Below are 19,715 nucleotides of genomic sequence, written 5' to 3'. Positions count from 1 at the left end.
TCCTTTAGGTAACAGCAAAAAAAAATAATCGGGAGGCCTCAAATCAGGAGAACGTGATGGCCAAGAAATTTCTGAATTTTGCGAAATTATTCGGTGTCCATGCTCTTTGGGTGGGAATAATTGATCGATGAAATTTAAAATAAAATTCCACGACTTTGGTTCTTTGTTCAGTTGTGAATTTTTCCATGGGTAATTTCCAAATGTTAATCTAAATTCTGAAAATAAAAGAAAAAGGGATGATTAAACTAGAGGGGGAGCACTCGGAAGAGTGCAAAACCTCCGCCGCCAATACTGCGAGGTCACTCAAGTGAACCTGATATCCTATTCATTCAATTTGACGTCAACAGTGCTCACAGAGTTATCGTTTGCAACTTTCCCTTTTACTTTTAACTTTTACATACTCAATTCATTCTTCATAACTAAATTCCTTGAGACAGAAATTAATTTTACGTGGGTATATCCACCTGAAGTTCCAAAATCAGCCGCAATTATAATTTTGGCATGTTTTTTGTTGGAAATCACTTATAACATGTAGAAATGCAAAAAAAAAAAAAAATCGAAATTTTGTTGAAAAAAAGTTGCAAAAATTTTTTTTCTCTAACAATTTTTTGGGGGCGGGGTGGAAATCACTTAAAACATGTAGAAATGCAAAAAAAAAAAATATTCAAATATTTTTTTAAAATGGCCGCCATAGCGGCCATATTGGATTTTGGACCAAGTCCAAAATCTAATGGCATGATCCTTGGACCATACCTTATCCCGCCACCAAGTTTCGTCGAAATTCGTCAAGGAGTTTTTCCGTAATACTGTTCACAAACAAACAAACAAACAAAGGGGTGAAAACAGTAACCTCCGATCTTCGATGGCGGAGGTTAAAAACAGAAATGTTATTTAATTTCGAAATCCCTAGGTGAATTTTGGGACACCCTGTATTTTGTTTTGAAACTCACAAAGAGAAACCATTTAACCTTTGTAAATCATGCACCTCTACCTTGTAACAATTGCCGACTGTACATCCCCATCGGGACATGAACTGAACCGCTATCGACAGTAGGGCACTTGGTAAGTGGCTTAAGCACTCAAGCAAGCACTCCAATTAAATGGTTGATAAGGAATGGCTCACACTGGCGTATTAAGGGAGGTGCGGCGAGAGCGATCCCCCGGGGTGTCAGCTCGGGGAGGGGGGGGTGACATTGGGAGAGTTGAGATACCAATAGAATGATATAACAATGGTTTTAGTAGCAAGTGGCATTATAACCGGCGAAGCTGGTGTTATGGCTAAATATCAAAGATAAAACTGTAGAGTGAGACCCAGATTGTAATGCTGGTCGATCATTTCAGGAGGTGACCTCAAATTTGATTTCAAATTTGTCGTCAAATTTGAAATCAAATTTTTGGTATCCGACCTCGGTGGCTAAGCAATAGATGAACGTTCGCCATTTTGTTACTTGGCAAAATGGAATTTATTGAAAAAGCTTGTTGACATTTATGGTGGTAGGGCAAAATTAAAATCGCAGTCGATATAAATATTGTTGTGGTTGACGAAATTCGCAAACCACCATTCAGGTCCCGTAGGTGAGATATCTCTGTAAGTATATGAGTAGTTAGCCCAAACCCGTTGTTTAGAGGGAATAAATGTCATTCATTTGGGCTGCGACCCTTTTAGATAGCCGTTTTTCTTTTACTATCTTTATTTTGGACCAACCGCCATTACTACCACCACAACAACCACCAACCGCAACGCCGCTTCACAACAACGGCAACGCCAACAGCCACGACCTTTACCGTCACGACTCGCCCTCGCAACCATCGCATCACCGCCATTCCCGCGCCGCTTGTGGGCACCGATCCTGGACTCGTACAGGGCGCGCACCGAGCAGCGGGTGCAAAAACACCAGCCTTTCCAAGAAATCGGATCAAGAATGATTCACGCCCACTTCTGTTCCGTCCTATCAGCGAGCGTGGGGCGATTTGGCCCCGCCTCCAGGTGCGTCGGAGTATAATCGCTATATGCAGATTCGCGGATCAAGAATGATTCACGCCCACTTTTCCTCTGTCCAATGGGGAGCGTGGCTCCGCTCCCGAGCCATTCCTGATCCAAAAATCTGCATATGATTTCTCCTGTCGCACTATAAAGCGCCGAGCGAATCAGGGCAGTTGGAGGGAGTTGAGAAGAGGAGGCAGTTGGGAAGAATTGAAGAGTCGAGCAGTTGGGAAGAGTTGAAGAGTTGAGCAGTTGGAGAGTTGTTAAGAAGAGGAAAGAGTTGGAGAGTTGTGGCGGCGGCGAAATCAGTCGAGAGAGTGTCTGTCGGGGTCCGGAGAGGCTGGAGAAGCCAAGAATCTTTGTGGAGGTCGGCGCTCGTGTCAGAGTCGGGGAGCTGCGGAGAGGGGAGGCCGGTAACGCGGTCGAGGTCGCAGTGGAGTCGCTCGTCGTGGGACCCAAGCCAGCCAGATATCCTCTTTCCCCCGAGCATCAACAACCCCCCCCTGTTTCCCCCCTCGCTGAGATAGAGTGAGAAGGGGCCCCGTTCCCACCCCATTCCAGGCAGTGCCAGCGAGGCCCGCGGAGTCGGGGCGCCGCCGCCATTTTGCGGCTCATCACCAGACGGGTAGGCTCGACGCGGTCTCGGCCCCAGGCCCGTTTGCCCCCTTGTCGATGAGGGTGGCCCCTTTTTCTTTTGCTTTGGAGTATATGTGTTGTCGGCACCGTCTGTGAAGTAAAACTGTATAAGTGTTGCCGTGTGCTCGGTAGTCAGTAGTAGATCTGCATTGTATTTCTTTTGTTGCAATTGCTTTTGGTGCATAATTGTTGTGTTTCTTCTTTTGTTACATTTGCTTTTGGTGCATAATTGTGGTAATTGTATATGTGTGCTTTCCGTTTGCCGCGGAATAAATGTGCTTTATGTTGAACTGTTTTTCCCGTTTCGCTTCGTCTTTTCTTTTATTGAATCTCCATTTTACTTCACATAAAGGGTTGGTCGTGGGCTAAATATGCCCAATAATTAATCGAACCGTCGAGGTTGACGATAACACCGCTCGGTTATCCCGATAGTACGGAACGGGTCGCTTAAAGTGGCCCGTGTCCGAAGTCGACCTGCGGTGAGGTGCGATCGCCCGGTCTACCCTCCGTGTGGGTACTTAGGTAGGTCGAATTTGGCGAGCAACCCTATCCCACGCGGGGAGCCGATTGGCACGATCGTGGTGAGGCCGAAAGGCCCACCCGTGACTAGCTCCCGGCGTTGTTCCGAGAGGGTCACGACGGGATTGTCCGTCCGGTGGGCGACGTGCCGCGATTCGAGTTACGTGGCCGTCCGCACGCCGGCAGGCGCGAATCCGCAACAATATTGTTCATAGGATGTTTTAACAATATCATATGCGTGCGGGCAGTTTTCCCCGTAAATAGAGCTTTTTTGAGCATTTTTCTCAAAAAATTCTCCCGAGCAACACCCTAGCAACGGCAAACAAATCGATCATTTTTTTTTCAATTCTCAGTCAGTTCTCTGCCAGTAAAAAGTCTGAACTAATAGACACTTATTTGATTACTTTGCACGCGTTTCGATACAGGGTGAGTATCAGGCACTGTGAACCTTTTTCGTTTATCGATTTCTGCATTTGCCATCAGATGTCTCCAACTTTTGTGGTTAGTTCCCTCCAAATTTTGATGGTGCTGATGGTCGCTAGGGCTAGGCTAATAATGGCTAAGATCAACTTCTTACAAAAATCAGCTTTCTTTTCACCATTAAGGCATAAATATGGAAGTTAACTGACCTGCCGCAAGTGTGGTTACATGTACGTATATCCCACTGTCACAGTCAGTCATTATTGTGCGCTATAACTTTCAATCAGAATCGCTTGAGATAATATGATGATATTTGAACCTAATTTGAATTGCACAGGAGATGCTTCCTCTCCTCTCACTCATATTTATTTGCGAAGAGGTGTATCAGCTACACCAATGCTTATAAAAACTGAAGAGCGCTACACACATCTCCATAATGAAGTGTTTTTCATGCAAATTCTTTGCAAGGCCTTTCCTGAAATTGAGCTGTCTAGTCAAAGTGAGGAATAAACTGTTGCCTCATCATAGATGGACAGTCGGTCTTTACAACAAAGCCTAGAAATATGCCCGTTCATACTATGGACAGCCGGTCTGTACATTACGAAATGTGTCCATTCATACTGTTACGGCTGTGGAAATTCACATTACACCATAAAGGGCCCTCAGGTGAGATATCTCCATAGGTACATGTGTAGTTAGCCCAAACCCGTTGTATAGAGGGAATTTATGTGATCCATCCGGGCTGCGACGCTTTGAGTTAGTCGTTTTTTTTTCTTTTATTTCATAAAAGAAATATAATCTTTTATTTCAAACAAACAGCATCTCAACAACCACGTCATCCCCATCACAGCGCCAACCACACTACAACCACGCAACCTCCACCATCTACGCTACCACATCTTCGCCACTATGTCCGCTTCTGAATGGCAAACAAAGGCGCCAAGGAGGGAACTGCGAGGATGCGCGGGTTTCTCCGCCTGTTTCTCCCGCCTGATCTTCCCCACGCTTTGGAGTGGAGGAGGGGCGATGCACGTCAAAGGTCAGAGGTCATGTAAGGGAGGGGTCTCTTTTGGGGGAATAATTCTCTGGCCCAGACCCAAAAACTGACTTCCCCAGCCCCCGCACGGGGCAGGGTGGAGGGAGAGCGTGAGGGAATGCCCTTTTCGGGAACCCTCTCGAAGGAAGGTGGAGCCGAGAACGGGGCGGGGCGAAGGGCGGAGCCCCACGCTATAAAAGACGGACACGGGCGGGGCGCTCGGGCACCTCTTCCTCTTCGGCCTCTTCCTCTTCCGCCTCTTCCTCTTCGTCTTCTTGTCGTCTTGGCTGGTGGTCTGGTCTGGTCTTCAGTTGGTCGAGGGTTGGTCGAGTTGGTACGAGAGTCTGGTTCTCGAGGGAAGAGGTCCTGCACCCGCGGCTTGGCGAGCGGCCCTGTCACGAAGGCACGGACGGGAGACGTGGCAGCGCCCGTTGTGAGGTGGACCTGCGCGTCCGGACGGGGAGTGCCGGAGAGGGTTCGCCGGCCGCGAGAGAGGTCGGGGCCAGGCGCGACCACGCTGACGGTCGTGTGAGAGGGACTCACCAGCCATAAAAGGGAAGTCGCGACTTCTTTCTTTCTTTTCCTTCCTTTGCTTTTTGTATAAATGTGTGTGTTGGCGCCGTCTGTGAAGTAGAACTGCGTAAGTGTTGCCGTGTGTCAGTCGTAGTCGGTTGTAGCTCTGCATTTGCTTTTGTTGCATGACTGTTTTAACTGTTATATGTGCATTTTTGACTGTATGGCTGTATATACGTGCTTGTCTGTGTGTGAATAAAATGCTTGCTTGTTGAACTGTTCCCGCTCTGCTTCGTCTCTTTTCCTTTTTATTGACCCTCCATCTTGCATCGCGTAAGGGGTTCGTAGTGGGTGCAACATCCCAGTAATTAATCGGAACCGTCAAGGCCGACGATCACACCGCTCGGTTATCACTGCAGCATGGAACGGACCGCTTAAGCAGTTCGTGTCCGGAGTCGGCCTGTGGCGTGGTACGATCGCCCGGTCGACCATTCGCGCGGGTACTTTGGTCGATCAAATTTGGCGAGCAACCCTATCCTGCGCAGGTGGGCAATTGGCACGATCGTGGTGAGGTTAAACCCCCACCCGTGACTAGCTCCCGGCGTTGTTCCGAGAGGGTCATGACAGAATTGTCCGTCCGGTGGGCAACGTGCCGCGGTTCGAGTTACGTGGCCGTCGCACGCTGGCGGGCGCGAATTCACAACAATACTATGCACAGACAGTCCGGGGCAACTAAATATTGTTTTGTTCACAATTTGGACTAAGTATTGTTACATGTAATATTTTTATGAATATTGTAAATTCAAGTAATTTGTACGCAATTGATACTATTTGTGAAGCGAGTTTTCACAACCATCCCAAACGCTTTTAGTTGCGATACATTTCTGTGCAACAGTCCTTCGGCCTGGCCCTTTTTCAGGGCCACCTACAATATTTTCTTGAATCGTGAAAAGCATCTTCCAAAAGCCGTGTTCTTTAGAAACGGAGGTCGGGGGGTAGGGGGGGAGTGTCGCGTTTGTAGGACCAGGAATTGGTCCCGTATCGCTGGTCATAATCGTCTTCTTGTTCTTGGGATCGACTTTGAAAAAAGCCTCCAGCTCCGTCATTTCGAGTTCGAGTTGGATCGAGATGAAACTTGGCAGGGACATTTTTTCGAACAATTCCGCATCGATTGATGGTTTCCAATTTTCGATATTTTGACGGTATCCAATTTTTGGTAGCGATGACATCACATCTGATTTTTGCTGATTTTGTAGCTTTTCAATCGCATGATTTCTGGTAGTGATGACGTGCCAAATCTTACCAATTTTTTTCTCCGATCTTAAGTAGGCTTATCGTACCCGGTGAGAGAAATCAAATGATACTAAGTTTGGTGACCTTGACGACCTTTATGGTCATGGTGAAGACCTTGTCAAAGTTGCAATTCCTCGAAGTTCAAAACTTGAATTCCTCAAGTTTGTGGAGAGTTTTCGACTGGCCGAAACTCTTTTCTCATGTGTGATAATTCGCAGGCTTTGCCGGTCTTGGGTCATATTAATATTATTATATACCTAATAATAAAGACAGTAACTCGGAACGAAATCCATCATAAAATCATCGTACACGGAACCGAACATAAACACGGAGCAGGAACACAGCATTACATTACAGGGCGGTAGGTTGTGGAAGTGGTGGTTAATGAGAGGAAGTGTGAGGAGGTAGGAGGAGGCAGAGCTGATATGTGCTTGGCATGGGTTCATCGGTAGATGAAGCACATGTTGATGGCTTGAATTAACTGCTGAGAGTAGACTGTTGACAGTTTTTTTATTTCTCCTGAAGAGTCTTCATACAAAGCACGATAGCACAATCCCAGAAATGCATTTTTGTCATCAGCTTTCTTCACCAATTAGAAGCAAGCTTTCATAAGTTGCCAGGGCATTATACATTGCAGGAAAGCCGAAAGGTCATGATTCGTTCTTTGGGTTGACGTCAGTTTAAACTCATTTGCCAACACGTCTCGGCCTTGATGGTTCGGCTCATCAAGTTCGTCTCGGCTCGACGCACTTTATGGGTTTTACCCTTTCATTCCGAAAAGTTAATTACATTACTGTCCTGTATTCGCAGGCCTTCTGAAAAGTTAATCTCCTCCATTAAATAGTGAATGGGCAGGAAAAACATCATCACGGAAATGACGTTGTGCAATTGCCGGGCATTCCTTGATGCTGGATTTTCTGTTACCTTTTTGAAAATTCTTACGGTGATGTTTTCCTCTGTGGTTGAAGATGTGTTTTTGTTATATCAATGCAACGCAGTATTACCTGCTTGCTGAATTTTTGATATCCTGCATTTTTCTTATTTCCAATTTGCTTACTGCAGGTAAACTATTGTTACGGCTGTGGAAATTCGCAGAACACCATAAAGGTTCTTAGTTAGTTATGCCAATAAGTCCGTGTTCAGTTAGATTTCCCCACTGTTGTTTAATGGGTATTATTCGTGTCACAGGGCTGTGATCCTTTGAGATAGTGTTTTTCTTTTCCTATTGTTATTTTGGACCAACCACACTTCAACCTCAAACCACAACGCCAACCACACCACCATCACCACAACCAAGTCACCACCACCACCAACGTTGCTCTCGACCACAGCTTCGCGGCGGTCTCCACATGCCAAACCACGGCCCTCTCCGTTAATGTGAACCGTCTCGACGAAGCGAAGGGAACCAGAGGAGTTCCGATGGCACACGGATTTTCCCGCCTGATTCTCCCTGGACCTATGCCAATTCTGATTCTCTCGGCCCCCGTGAGGCGCGCGGGGAGGGGGGCGAGAGGGCACGCCCCTTTCCTGGAAGGTTCCCGCAGGTTCTGGAAGGAGGGCGGGGCGAGAGCAGAGGGGTGTGGTGTGAGCAATATAAGGGCATGCAGGACGCCAGGTATGGTAGCTCGTGTGGTTTTCTTCGTGCGTGGTTTTATTCAAGGTGGCAGCTCGTGAGCTCATGTGTTTTTCTGGTCGGCTTGGAGTTCGAGAGCTCGTGGTTTTTTTCTTTGTGGTGGCAGCTCGGCAGCTCGTGTGGTTTTCTTCAAGCGCTTGGTTTTTTTTGTGATGGCTGCTCGACTTCATCGTGTCTGCTCGACTTCTTCGTGGCACATGGACCAGGGACAAGGAGGGGAGGCGCCGCTTTGCAAGCTCTGTCGCGCAAACCTGCGCATCCGTGTGGAGAGCGGCCGGAGAGAGCTCGCCCACCATCGCACCACGAGGGTGCAGGTAATCGGCAACGGTCTCGTGGCTTTCATTCGATCTGCCAAGTCCCACGCCATAAAGGCCCACGGGCCCAGTCTGACCTCCCTGTCTATGGGGTGGTCTTTTCCTTTTCTTTTGCTTTCGAATGAATGTTGGTGGCGCCGTGTCCATAAGTAAAACTGTTAAGTGGTTGTACATAAATTGCTTATAGTTGGTTGTAGTGCTTTCGCTTTATTTGCTTCCATACCTGCATGATTGACTGTATATGTGTTTTGAAATAAATGTGTTTATGTGAATGTTACCCGTTCGTCGTGTTTTCTTTTCCCCCATTGGAACACCATATTACAGCTCAGAATGTTAGTTGGGTTTTAAATATATCGGTATATCGAGATTCGGCGATTGACCCTATCCTGCGCGGGTAGAAAATTGGCTAGGCCGTGGTGGGGTTGAAGACCCACCCGTGACAGGGTTCCGGCATTGCTCCGGAAGGTCACGACTGAATTGTCCGTCCGGTGGGCGAGCTACTACTATTAGTGGAAAGCGGCAGTTCGCACACCGGCAGGTGCAAATTCGTAACACTATTATAATCCACTTGAAATTTTACTTGCAAACATGATATGAGTTTTCTGTGTATTTATTCTTTTCAATTATTCATCTCGGGGGTTGGGGGTGGGGGGTGCCAAATACTCTCGGTATGCAACTGGCTGCATACCATATAGGATCCCTTTAACTTTAAAGCAGGTCTTCACCGTGCCCGCAGAAGTTAAAGAAATTAAATGAATTCTTTCAAATCATGACTTTACCCACAAAAGAGTTGCTGTTTAACGTAGAACAACCCTGGAGACCGCAATGTTTAATCACCCATGAAATAAACATTGTAGATAATTCACCACATTGCCTGCTCGTTTGTGCACATGTCATGTGGTACATCGGTTCAGGGTCTGCACAAATTTTATAACTTTATTTTAAAATGTCTGTTTTTCACCAGATTTGCTTTGATTCCCTGTAAAGCACCTCACAAAACCTCCTAAAATATAGACACACATCTGGCAGACACTATGGATAAGCAGTCCCTCTGGGGGACAGGGTGTGAAGTCGAGCAGTGAATGCATTAAATCATACAGCTCAATGAAGCTACTTAATTTGGGCACATTCTGAAATTTTTTGTTCACTCAATATAATTCTCCAAGCAGTAGAAAAAGATAAGTTTAATGCTTTGGAAATTTCACATTTATTGCGCATATATGGAGAAGGAAGGAATATATGCCTTGCTTGCTTAAAGTAAATAGGTAAATATGCTTAGTTATAAGACTCGTTATTTCTTAAAATTATCAGATTTCACTCCAGATTTCAACACTTATTTAGGCAAGACGATATCCGATTCTCAAAGCCGAAATCATATTTCGATGATATATTTTGATTCGTCCATGAGAGTAGGTCGTGGAGAATTGCATCATACAAAGCATGAAATCACTCCAAGCTCCTAATTTGAAAACTATAGCACATACAAAAGTGATGTATTCAGCGATTCGTAGCTATGATGAACAAGTATTTGATAATATGAGTGAGGAAAGTGAAACAAAAACTTTAACGTGAAGAAATCGTTGTGGTCTGTTCTAAGTCAAGGCATGGTTGAGCAGGCCAAAAAACATGGTGGCTTCAGACCCCAGTGAGGTAACCCAGGATAAGCCTTAAGACCCCAAAGAGCGACGTGGCCGAGGTTGGTGCCTGATAAAGGATATAATTAAATAAGGCCTTTAATTATCTTCAAAAGGGGTGTTTTAATTAACCTAAACTCCCAATTTTCACTCATGCACTTCCCTGGCATTTTCTTAGTTTGCATGTAGTCTCAGGCAGCGAGATTTCATGGTTTTGGAGTTATGGAGAAGAACGCCCACCGAGTTATTAGTATGGATGAAAACATTAATGTTGTGTGCATCTCACATTTTCTTTCCAAATAATAAATATATGAGAATTTTTTTGAGTTTCTATAAAACTAAATGTTATATTGTGATACAGACTTGTAAACAATACAAAAGGTAATGTAATTGTGCATGAAAGTTAACCAGGAAAGCTTTCAGAAAGGTCATGCAATGGTAGTTACCGTGTTGGCAGGGGTTTTACGAGGGTTTGACCACAAAGATCCACTACACTGCTGCAGTATCTTTTGAAAGCCATTGTGTGTTGGAGGATCTGGATCATCCGTTAAGGGCAACCCATCCACATCCCTGCCAAAGTGATGCAATCAAAGGAGATTCTCACACAGTTATGGATTGAGCCAGACCATAATATGAAGGAAACTCTCATTAATTGATTGGTTAATGTGGGTTAGTTAATGACCTTGAGTGAGTCCTTCAACTTCTCAACTAATCTGATCCATTTCGTAATCATACGGTGCCAAGTCCACATTATGCGGTTGGTTTATGCCCATAAGGCAACTTGGGATAGGAACTAAAATACTGCCTGGAAAATACCACCACCAAGATCCCTACTGGACCAAAAAAAATTGAAAGCTTCAAGATCACTGCCCACAGTGAACATTATAAATGAATGAATGAATGAATGTAATATCAACCATGTTTCTTCTACTTTTGTAATGGTCACAATTAACACGTTCTCTGTGTGAAAACCTCAGCTTTGCTTGGCTCTTCTCAGCCATTACTACATCGTCCGTGGAAACCGAAAGGAAGCTGCCCGTATTGCAAAGGAATTTTATGATTATGGTAAGTTTTTTCACAAAAGCATGAGGATGGTAAATTGGTGATAACCTGCTGACCTGTATTTTCATTTTAAACTTTAATACACAGGGAATGATGCTATAATCTCACATTGAACTCATACTAGTCTAGTCAAAAAAATGAGATGCAGCTAAATAACATGCTAGAGGCATTTTTGAGGAAAAGTTGGCAACCAGTTTATATTACCTAATTTGCTGTCTACCAAGCTGTATCTTGACCGCTTGACCCTCAAAATGACGTAATAAGCCACGCCCCTTTTTTGCCGAATGCGAAATATAATTCTTCTTAAAAATGGCATCAAACTATCATGTGTGGTATCAAATTAAAGCTAATGACATGTACATTGCATTCATACTGTCAATGAATTAGTTTTGTGTGATCTTTGGTCAATGAAATGTCAAAAGGTCATGATTTGTGTGAAATACACAATCAAAATTATACATACATTTATGGTCCTGTAATGAAAAGGAGAGGAAAGTCAACTTCTACTTTAATTAAAAGTTGGTCAGGTTTTGATTAAAAAAAAAAAGGATTAATATGCATTTCATGTTGTTTGTAAGTGTGACCCATCTTGGTCTCTGAAAAAAAATAGCTTCTCTGGAGGGTGCCAAGTCATCATATTGTGGCTACAGGCTGTCTCGACTGCACACATCAGCACATGTAATTGGACAAAAGTTACTCCATTGTTATGTCAACAACCTTGTCAATTATACACTATTCTGGAAAGTTTTTAATATTTTGAGCACCAGTGTGATATTTTGTATCTGTGAAACAAGGCATCTGTGAATGTAATTATTTGCATATTTCATGAATTTGAGTCCTTCCCTTGTATCATGTAATAAAATAACAGTTGCACCAAACACCACACTAAGTTGAGATTTGTTGTGGTGTGTTCATAATTAATGACAAAATCTAATACCCAAATAATTATATCAGAGTGTATAATAATGTAAAAAAAAATAGTAGCTCGAGGATAAAAGATAGACTGGTTATGTCAAATTTTAAAAGTACAGAAGGCCTTGTAAAACAAATGTGATGACATTTTTAATATCAGTTGTAATGGTTACGTCAAATTAAAAAAGTACGGAAGGCCTTAAGAGACAAATCTCACGACAGTTTAAATCCCGGTCCTAATGATTATGTAAACTCACAAATGTATAGAAGGCCTTATAAAACGATTCTCACAACATTTTAAATAACAATATAAGAAACATTCTCAAGCATGTTCAATTATTATATTTTCAGGGTTATCAAGAGCATGTGACCTGCCATGGAGCCCTTGCTAAGCCTCAAAAGAGAACGTCCAACTGAACTTACCCAATGCATCTTTTGCCAAGAAGATGCAAGCGAAAAAATACTTGCCGCCAAAGAACAAGGACTTTCTACTTTGAATAAATGCGTATGCCAAAGACAGAAACTTAGAGACCCCAAAAACAGAACAGCCACAGATAGAATTGTTTCCGTGTTTACCTCAGAGCAAACACATTTGCTCATATGGCATAAATCATGCTACTCAAGCTACACAAGCAAAGAAAGGATCTCTCGACTCAAGAAATCAGAGCAAGGGCTATCTGACCATGAAAAATCGAGTCATCCAAGCACCAGTGCAGCAGAACTACTGACCACACCAGCCTCCAGACTAAGAAGCTCATCATCTCCAATGAATTGGGAGGCATGCATGTTTTGCCAGAATGTTGTAGCCAATACAAAGTTGTCATCAATGACTACAATGAAGATGAGCCAAAGGATCCTTGAAGCTGCAAAGATTGACCAATGTCTACATGTAAGGATGGCTGGAGTAAGTGACTTGATAGAATCTGAAGGCAAATATCACCCGAACTGCTACAAAAAGTTCCTCAGAATTACCTCCAGTACCAAAGAAAAATCCCAGCAAACAGATTTGGTGATGCAGTGGTTAATTGATGAATTGAAATTCGCAGCTGACAAATCGCACGTTTTAGAAATGTCAGAAGTATGGAACAGATACTGTGTTCTTTCAGAGAAAGCAGGGGTAGAAGTCCCTCAAAGCTTCATAAGCAGGAGAGCTTCATTCAAAGAGAAACTGGAACCACATACGAGTGATATCTATGAGTTCATATTTATGAGCAACAAACCAATTGATGACAGAATAACATTAATGGTGCCAGCGAAATTTGGACATATTCCTATTTAATTGGAAAGCTAGCAGATGAAAATGATGAATCATTCCCAATGCCTGTTTATCAGCCAACAGAGGATAGCTTTCTCGACATGGTTCATGTTGCCCTAAAGCTGAGAGCTGATATACTGGCCCAACCTGCCTATTTGGGGTTTAATATTACACAAGAAGAAGCAATATGTTGTATTCCAGACAGTGTCTATACGTTTGTTCGCCTTATTATGGGAGGGCAGAATCTGCTGGAAGATTATCCGGAAGAAAGAGAACAGGATGTAACCCAAAAAGAATCCAAAGTTCAAGAGCTGGTCATGAGCATGGCACTAGATTTGGTGTACAATGTTAGCGGTGGGAAGCACTGGACTCCCAAACATGTAGGCATGGCAAAGTACTCTGCACCAGACCACAAGATAAAAGGAGCTTGTTCAGCTTGTTCATAATGCTGGGCACATAATCAGTTATAGTAGCCTTTTACAAGTTGACACATCTTTGGCAGAAAGCACTTTGACGTCCATGGACACCACAATAGGTGCTGTAACATCTCCAAATTTAGTCCCAGAGAGATTTGTGCACTTCACTTGCGACAACATAGATATCAATGATGCCAACCTTGATGGAAAGAATAGCTTCCATGCTACTCAGGAAGCAGCATGGCAACAAGGCCCGGCCACAGACATGGGTTTTAAAGACCTAACACCATCAAAATCAACAACTCTCCAAGTACCTGAAGTAATGGACGAGCTTATACCAGCTGCAATCACAGAAGGAATGATAGAACCAATATCACAACAAGAATTACAAAAAGACTAGTACACTAAATCAACAGATGGCAATCAACAACATGATATCATGACCTCATTTGACCCAAAATGACCTCTAAATGACCCCACATGATGTAATATTTATTTATTGATCATGTTTTTGCAATGTTCATGTTATTACCTTTCATATGATACCACAAATGATATATTTACATGAACTTTTACAGTAAACCGTATTGTGGAATATGCAAAAAGGGGCGTGGCTTATTACGTCATTTTGAGGGTCAACTGGTCAAGATACAGCTTGGCAGACAGCAAAATTGAAATCAGCATACCAAAATTAGGTGAGGTAAAGTGTCTGCCAGTTTTTCCTCAAAAATGCCTCTCGGGTTGTTATATTCAGAAAACTTGACGAGTCTATACCTGGATCAGTGGTAGTTTGAGGAAAAGGGGAAAAAAAGTTTTTTCAAGGTGTTGGGAAACATTCATTTGCAGGTCAACATAAAGAATACAGAATTAAACAAAAGGATAATTCAATAAAGCTCCGCTCAACCGAGCAGAACTAGGCCAAGCGAGAGGCTATCCTCACTTGCGTTTGCCATCTTCGCTTTGTTGTTTAAAGTTTAACATCATGACAAGTGTGAAAACATAATGATGTCAGTTCCGTAAGTCTAGTTTGGTCATTCTTTGGCCGAGGCCTTGTGAACAGTGGCCAGTTTGTGCTGGGTCAGCCGCTCGAGAGAGATAAGTACGGAGTATATATAAACACCTGTAGTGGGACAACTTAGCATAACAATTGTGCATTTTGTGAGGAAAGCACCAAATTTGGCACACTAGTAGCCCATCATATTATGAACAGATTTGGATATTGGGCCATCTCAAAATTTTTGATGGCAGTGGAAAATGGCTGCCACAGCCATCAGCGGCTGAATTTGAGATGGCCCAATATCCAAATCTGTTCATAATATATGTTAGGCTACTCGTGTGCCAAATTTGGTGCTTTCCTCACAAAATGCACAATTGTTATGCTATATTTAGCTAAGTTGCCCCACTACTTGGAGAATTACTGCATTGGCCTTTTGAGCACAATAGAAACATGCTCATGATGCCCTTTGCCATGTCATCAACCCTGTCATGCCCCTACAGAACAAAAGCAGAATTTTTTCGTGGGGGGGATTTCAGAACGTGAACAAGACACCAGAGCACATCTCCCAACCATATTTAAACAACAAAATAAACCAACTACACACCGTCAGATTGATACTCCCCAAGCAGGGCATTGCATCATTGTAGTGTCCCTCAGATGGATATCAAACTGGACATCCCATCTGCTGGCATTAGTTGGAGACGTTAAAGGTCCGACGGTGTTTTCCTCGAAGGCTAAGCGAGGAATCTCCAGCACCACGGCCAAATTACAAATTCCTGCCAAAATCTGATTCAGACAAATGCATCATGCCTGGACAGCCGGTTCATGTAAGATTCGGGCATTGGGAAAAAACTTCCCCGGCCGACTCCACAAGAAGATGGAAATAATTGGTGCTGTTAAAATAAGTAGTAGCGGGTGGTACCTTCTGGGCCTGAGTGAGAGGTGTCACAAAGGTGTTGTGATGGTCTATTTTGTCTATACCAGGGGTGTCCAAACATTTGAGCTTGGAGGGCCATATTCAAATCTAAAAAAAACTTTTTTGTTTCCATTTGCCTTTACCCACATCTTTAGTGAACAATCAATATGTATACTTTAGGCAACATTTGTACAGACGGTCAAAGCGACATTTGGGGAACACGTGCGATCTGCTCCAGTAAAATGAACAAAGTCTGAAACACCTGTCAATAGGATGTGAAACTGATCCTTACATTGCAAGAGTTTGTTCACATCAAGCTGCAGCTGACTCACTGAGAGGTACTACACGTCTTGCAAGTGGGGGTTACTGAAGTTTCCTCAGAATCTTTCGTTCAAGTGCATCACACTGAAGGTCTGTTCACAGACGTAGGTGCTTCCAAAGAGGGAGAGCATCCTCTGGCGTGTTTCCTGATCCCTGGGTATTTTTCTGCTCGGACACATTTGTAGAACTCCTGGAGGGGAACTGTGTCCGACCTTTTCTTTCAACGTGGGGTCGCACTGAAATTCAATAAATGAGCTGCATCTGCAACTCCTCAGGTGCAGTATCTACATTAAAAGAAAATGGGTATGCAAACAAAGAGTTCATTTCCGCTGGCCCAAAAATCTTCAAAAAAAGTTTATTTGAACTGTTGCAGTAGATCTGTGATGAATTTGCCATACTCAGTTGCTTTCTTAGTGGCAGTGCTCTCTGCGCAGTTCACTTATTTTAGGCTGGGGAAGTGCACTCAGGTTACTTTCTATTATGTGACGGTTTAGTAGCTGAAATGCCTTGACGCTGTCATACAGCTCATTGAGGAGATGCAATTTTCCTTGCAGTTCCACATTTAGATTATCGAGCTGATTAGTAATGTGAACAAGAAAAGCTAGGTCAGACAGACATTTTTCATTCAAAAGAAGTTGCACGTGCCCCCTTTGCTTGCTCGGAAATGTTTATCTCCTCTCGGAGATTTTGTTTTAAAAAAAAGAGAAAAAAGAATATTTGAGCATTTTGGCTTGACTCGGCCAACAAACTTCCTTGTGGAACAACACGTCCCCATATTCTGGTTTTTTGGGGGGTTTTTTCCAACAAGGATCTGAACTGCCCATGATTAAGTGCATTTGATCGAATAAAATTTACGGTTTTACATGAAACATCTGCAAGCCAGCCAATTATTGTGTCACTTCAAAATTCTGACTCAGCCCCATTAGGAAAATCAAAAGGTGTGCAGAATCTGATATATCTGTACTCTCATCTACCGCAACAAAATAGGCAGAAATATGTTTAATTTTTGTACACATCCACTCAGAAATGTCCCGAGACATGTCTTCAATCCGACATGTTATTGTATTTCGAGAGAGTGATGCTGGAGAGTGGAGAACAGAGCCTTCTTTATGACGCACAAATTTCCGGCAGCCATTGTCAAGCACTTTTCCACAAGTTCACCGGTGGCAAACGGTTTTCCACTCGTAATTCACTCTTGTGACACTTTCTTGAACAGTCGAGGTTCTTCCAAGTGCTCCTTGCTGCGCACAGAGCTTTGGTTTAAGTTATTTGGCCTTTTCTTTCTGTGCATCACCTGTGTACTTACAGTACGAGATTGCACGTTTCGTTTCATCATGGCGTCTCACATTGCACTCTTTCATGACCGCACAACAGAGTCCTGGCAGATAAGACATCCTGCTTTGTCTTTCACATCCATGAAAAAGTAATGTTCAATTCATTTTTCTTGAAATTGACATTTAGCTGTCAATTTACGACTGCATTTACGAGCCACCAGCAAGAATCCGGAAGTGCCCTCCCTTTCCGGTCGAACATTATAAGAGAAAGGTAAGAATTACAGGCTCGCCCCACACCAACATGGCATCAACAGATTGCAAGAAACATTCACAAGCAAAGCAGTAAAATGTTCACGTACATAAGCATAGTTTCAAAGACTTTCTAACAATCATTATGTAGATATTTTTTAATATCCAGCGTGCTTCCTCTTCTGAGGGCCAAGTGCAACCCACGTTTGGCCCGTGGCCATGGTTTAGGAATCCCAGGTCTATACAGTACTGTGCAGTCTTCAATGACTTACCATCAGTGTTAGAGAACAAGGAGCAGGTGGAACGCTTTATGCTCGTTCTTTCTGGTGTGGTTGAACAGGTTCTTTGGGTGAGTGGACACCATTGCATGAGGCGGCACGTAATGGACGTCTCCAAGTACTCCAGACCCTCCTGACGCAGGTACTTGATGAGAAGGTAGCTTACATTTATTTATTTACATGTAGCTTGTTTATTTATTACCTCTGCTACCAAAGGTGGACAGAGGTTATGATTTCACTCCTGGATGTATGTATGTTGGGTCGCCGAAATAGGTGACCCTTATTGTCAGTAATTCTGTCTGTTTGTTTGGATGTTTGTTTGGATGTTTGTTCGTTTGTCATCAGCATAATTGGTAGTAAACGTGGGCGGATTTTGACCAAACTCGGGTGGTAGGTACTTCTTATGACCTAGTGCTTTGGAAATTGTGATGGTTGCTAGGGATGCTTTGGTTCCCTAGCAACAACCGAAAAACCTTCAAAATCGGTACCGTTCATGCGAAATGAATTCCGAAAGCCATTATCCCACGTAGGGTTATGAAATTTGGCACGAATGAATTTGGTGATGCTCTATCAAATATATTCAGGTTTTTGTGATATATGGAATACTTTACCCACAGCGCCCCCTACAATTAGGGTATGCGCGAAAATTGGCGAAAATTGAAGGCCCCCTAGCGACCAGGTGAGTGCATCGATACGAATGAAACTTTGCAGGTTCATAGTACTCAATGAGTACTACAACCTTGCCTCAGGGCATATTGACCGATTTCGCTTAGGTCAGGGGTCAAAGGTCAATTAGTGCAAAAATCGATAATATGCGAGAGCTGGAGGTGCCTTTGCGCCAAATGCTACTCCTCCGAGAGTTATGGTCGGGGATGGTCATGAAAATTCACACTAAGGCCAAAAAAAAAAAAATGTTGCATTGGCGTAACGGGTCACTGAAAAATAGGGTAGGTCGGTCGGGAACTTTTTTTTTTTTTTTTTTCCTAATAAATCCCTCCCAAAATCTCCCCCGGCTCGAGTACCACCCTTTTTGTCGGCGGGTTCTGTCCGAAACACTTCCGGGTTTTTGCGATCGCGATCGCAATCAACAAGATACTTGAAAACGATAGCAAAACAACAAAAATAGCAATAAAATAGGGTCGGCAAAATTTTTCGATAGCAAAAAAACAAAAAAAAACGTAGGGTCGGCGGAATTTTTAGGGTCGGGCGGGTTACGCCAATGCAACATTTTTTTTTTGGCCTAATCGTCTGGAATACATTGTGCACAAACGATCGAGCCAGATTTTCGATTTAGATCTTTGTTCACCCACAGCACCCCCTCGAACTTTGGGGATTTCCGATTTCAAACCGCATTTTCAGTACTTTTCATTCAGATGGATACTGAGTAGTTATCAGTAGATGGAACTGGATGAGATTTGATATGCATAATCTTAAGGTGATTCCCTATCTGCTATATGACATCCATTTTGCTCTATATCTTATAGTTTCCATGCTCGGCGACCCATCGCCGCCTACCGGCTTGTCAGTTTGTCTATCTGTGAGCAGGATAACAAAAAGTTGTTGACGGATTGTGACGAAACTTGGTGGACAGGTTGGGTGTGTGACAAGGACAAATTGAATATATTTTGGTGAAGATCTGGATCAGGGTACACAAATCTTTAAAGTGATTCTTCACCATTAAGAGATAGGACCAAAACGATATCTAATATATATATATATATATATATATATATATATATATATATATATATATATATATATATATATATATATATATATATATATATAGTGCTATGGTTCTTGGAACCACATGCATCCAACATACAGTGGTCCCAAGACAGTTATTCCATTAATATACGTGTAGATAGTCCCTTCTCTTTCGTCTAGCGGGACAACGGGGGCGTGCATTGCGAGGATCTCATAGTTAGGTTTGCTTACATCATTTCATTTCTTGCGTCATTTCTACTCTTCTTTTCTGATTATTCCTGAGGTAAATTTGAGCCAGGTGCGCCTTTCGCTGTGAGATGGGTCCTCAGCAAAGGTTAAGCAGGCA

The 19,715-nt window shown here is 43.2% G+C and overlaps 1 long non-coding RNA gene and 1 pseudogene across 1 annotated transcript in view; both read left to right on the top strand.

Moving 5' to 3' along the window:
• LOC147028411 (uncharacterized) overlaps positions 1-17,837 on the top strand; it is a 36,698-nt gene extending 18,861 nt beyond the window's left edge. The window contains exons 3-4 of the long non-coding RNA XR_015057562.1: positions 10,960-11,047; positions 17,725-17,837. This is a non-coding gene — a long non-coding RNA (uncharacterized LOC147028411). The remainder of the gene's footprint in view (positions 1-10,959; positions 11,048-17,724) is intronic.
• LOC147028412 (uncharacterized) lies at positions 12,021-14,909 on the top strand (annotated as a pseudogene).
• Positions 17,838-19,715: the final 1,878 nt, after the last annotated feature.

The sequence above is a fragment of the Eptatretus burgeri genome, chromosome 4 (assembly GCF_056783735.1).
Source record: "Eptatretus burgeri isolate ZD-2024b chromosome 4, Ebu_testis_v1, whole genome shotgun sequence".
NCBI lineage: Eukaryota > Metazoa > Chordata > Myxini > Myxiniformes > Myxinidae > Eptatretus > Eptatretus burgeri.
The sequence above is the reverse complement of the archived record's forward strand: the minus strand, read 5'-3'. Positions and strand labels throughout refer to the sequence as shown.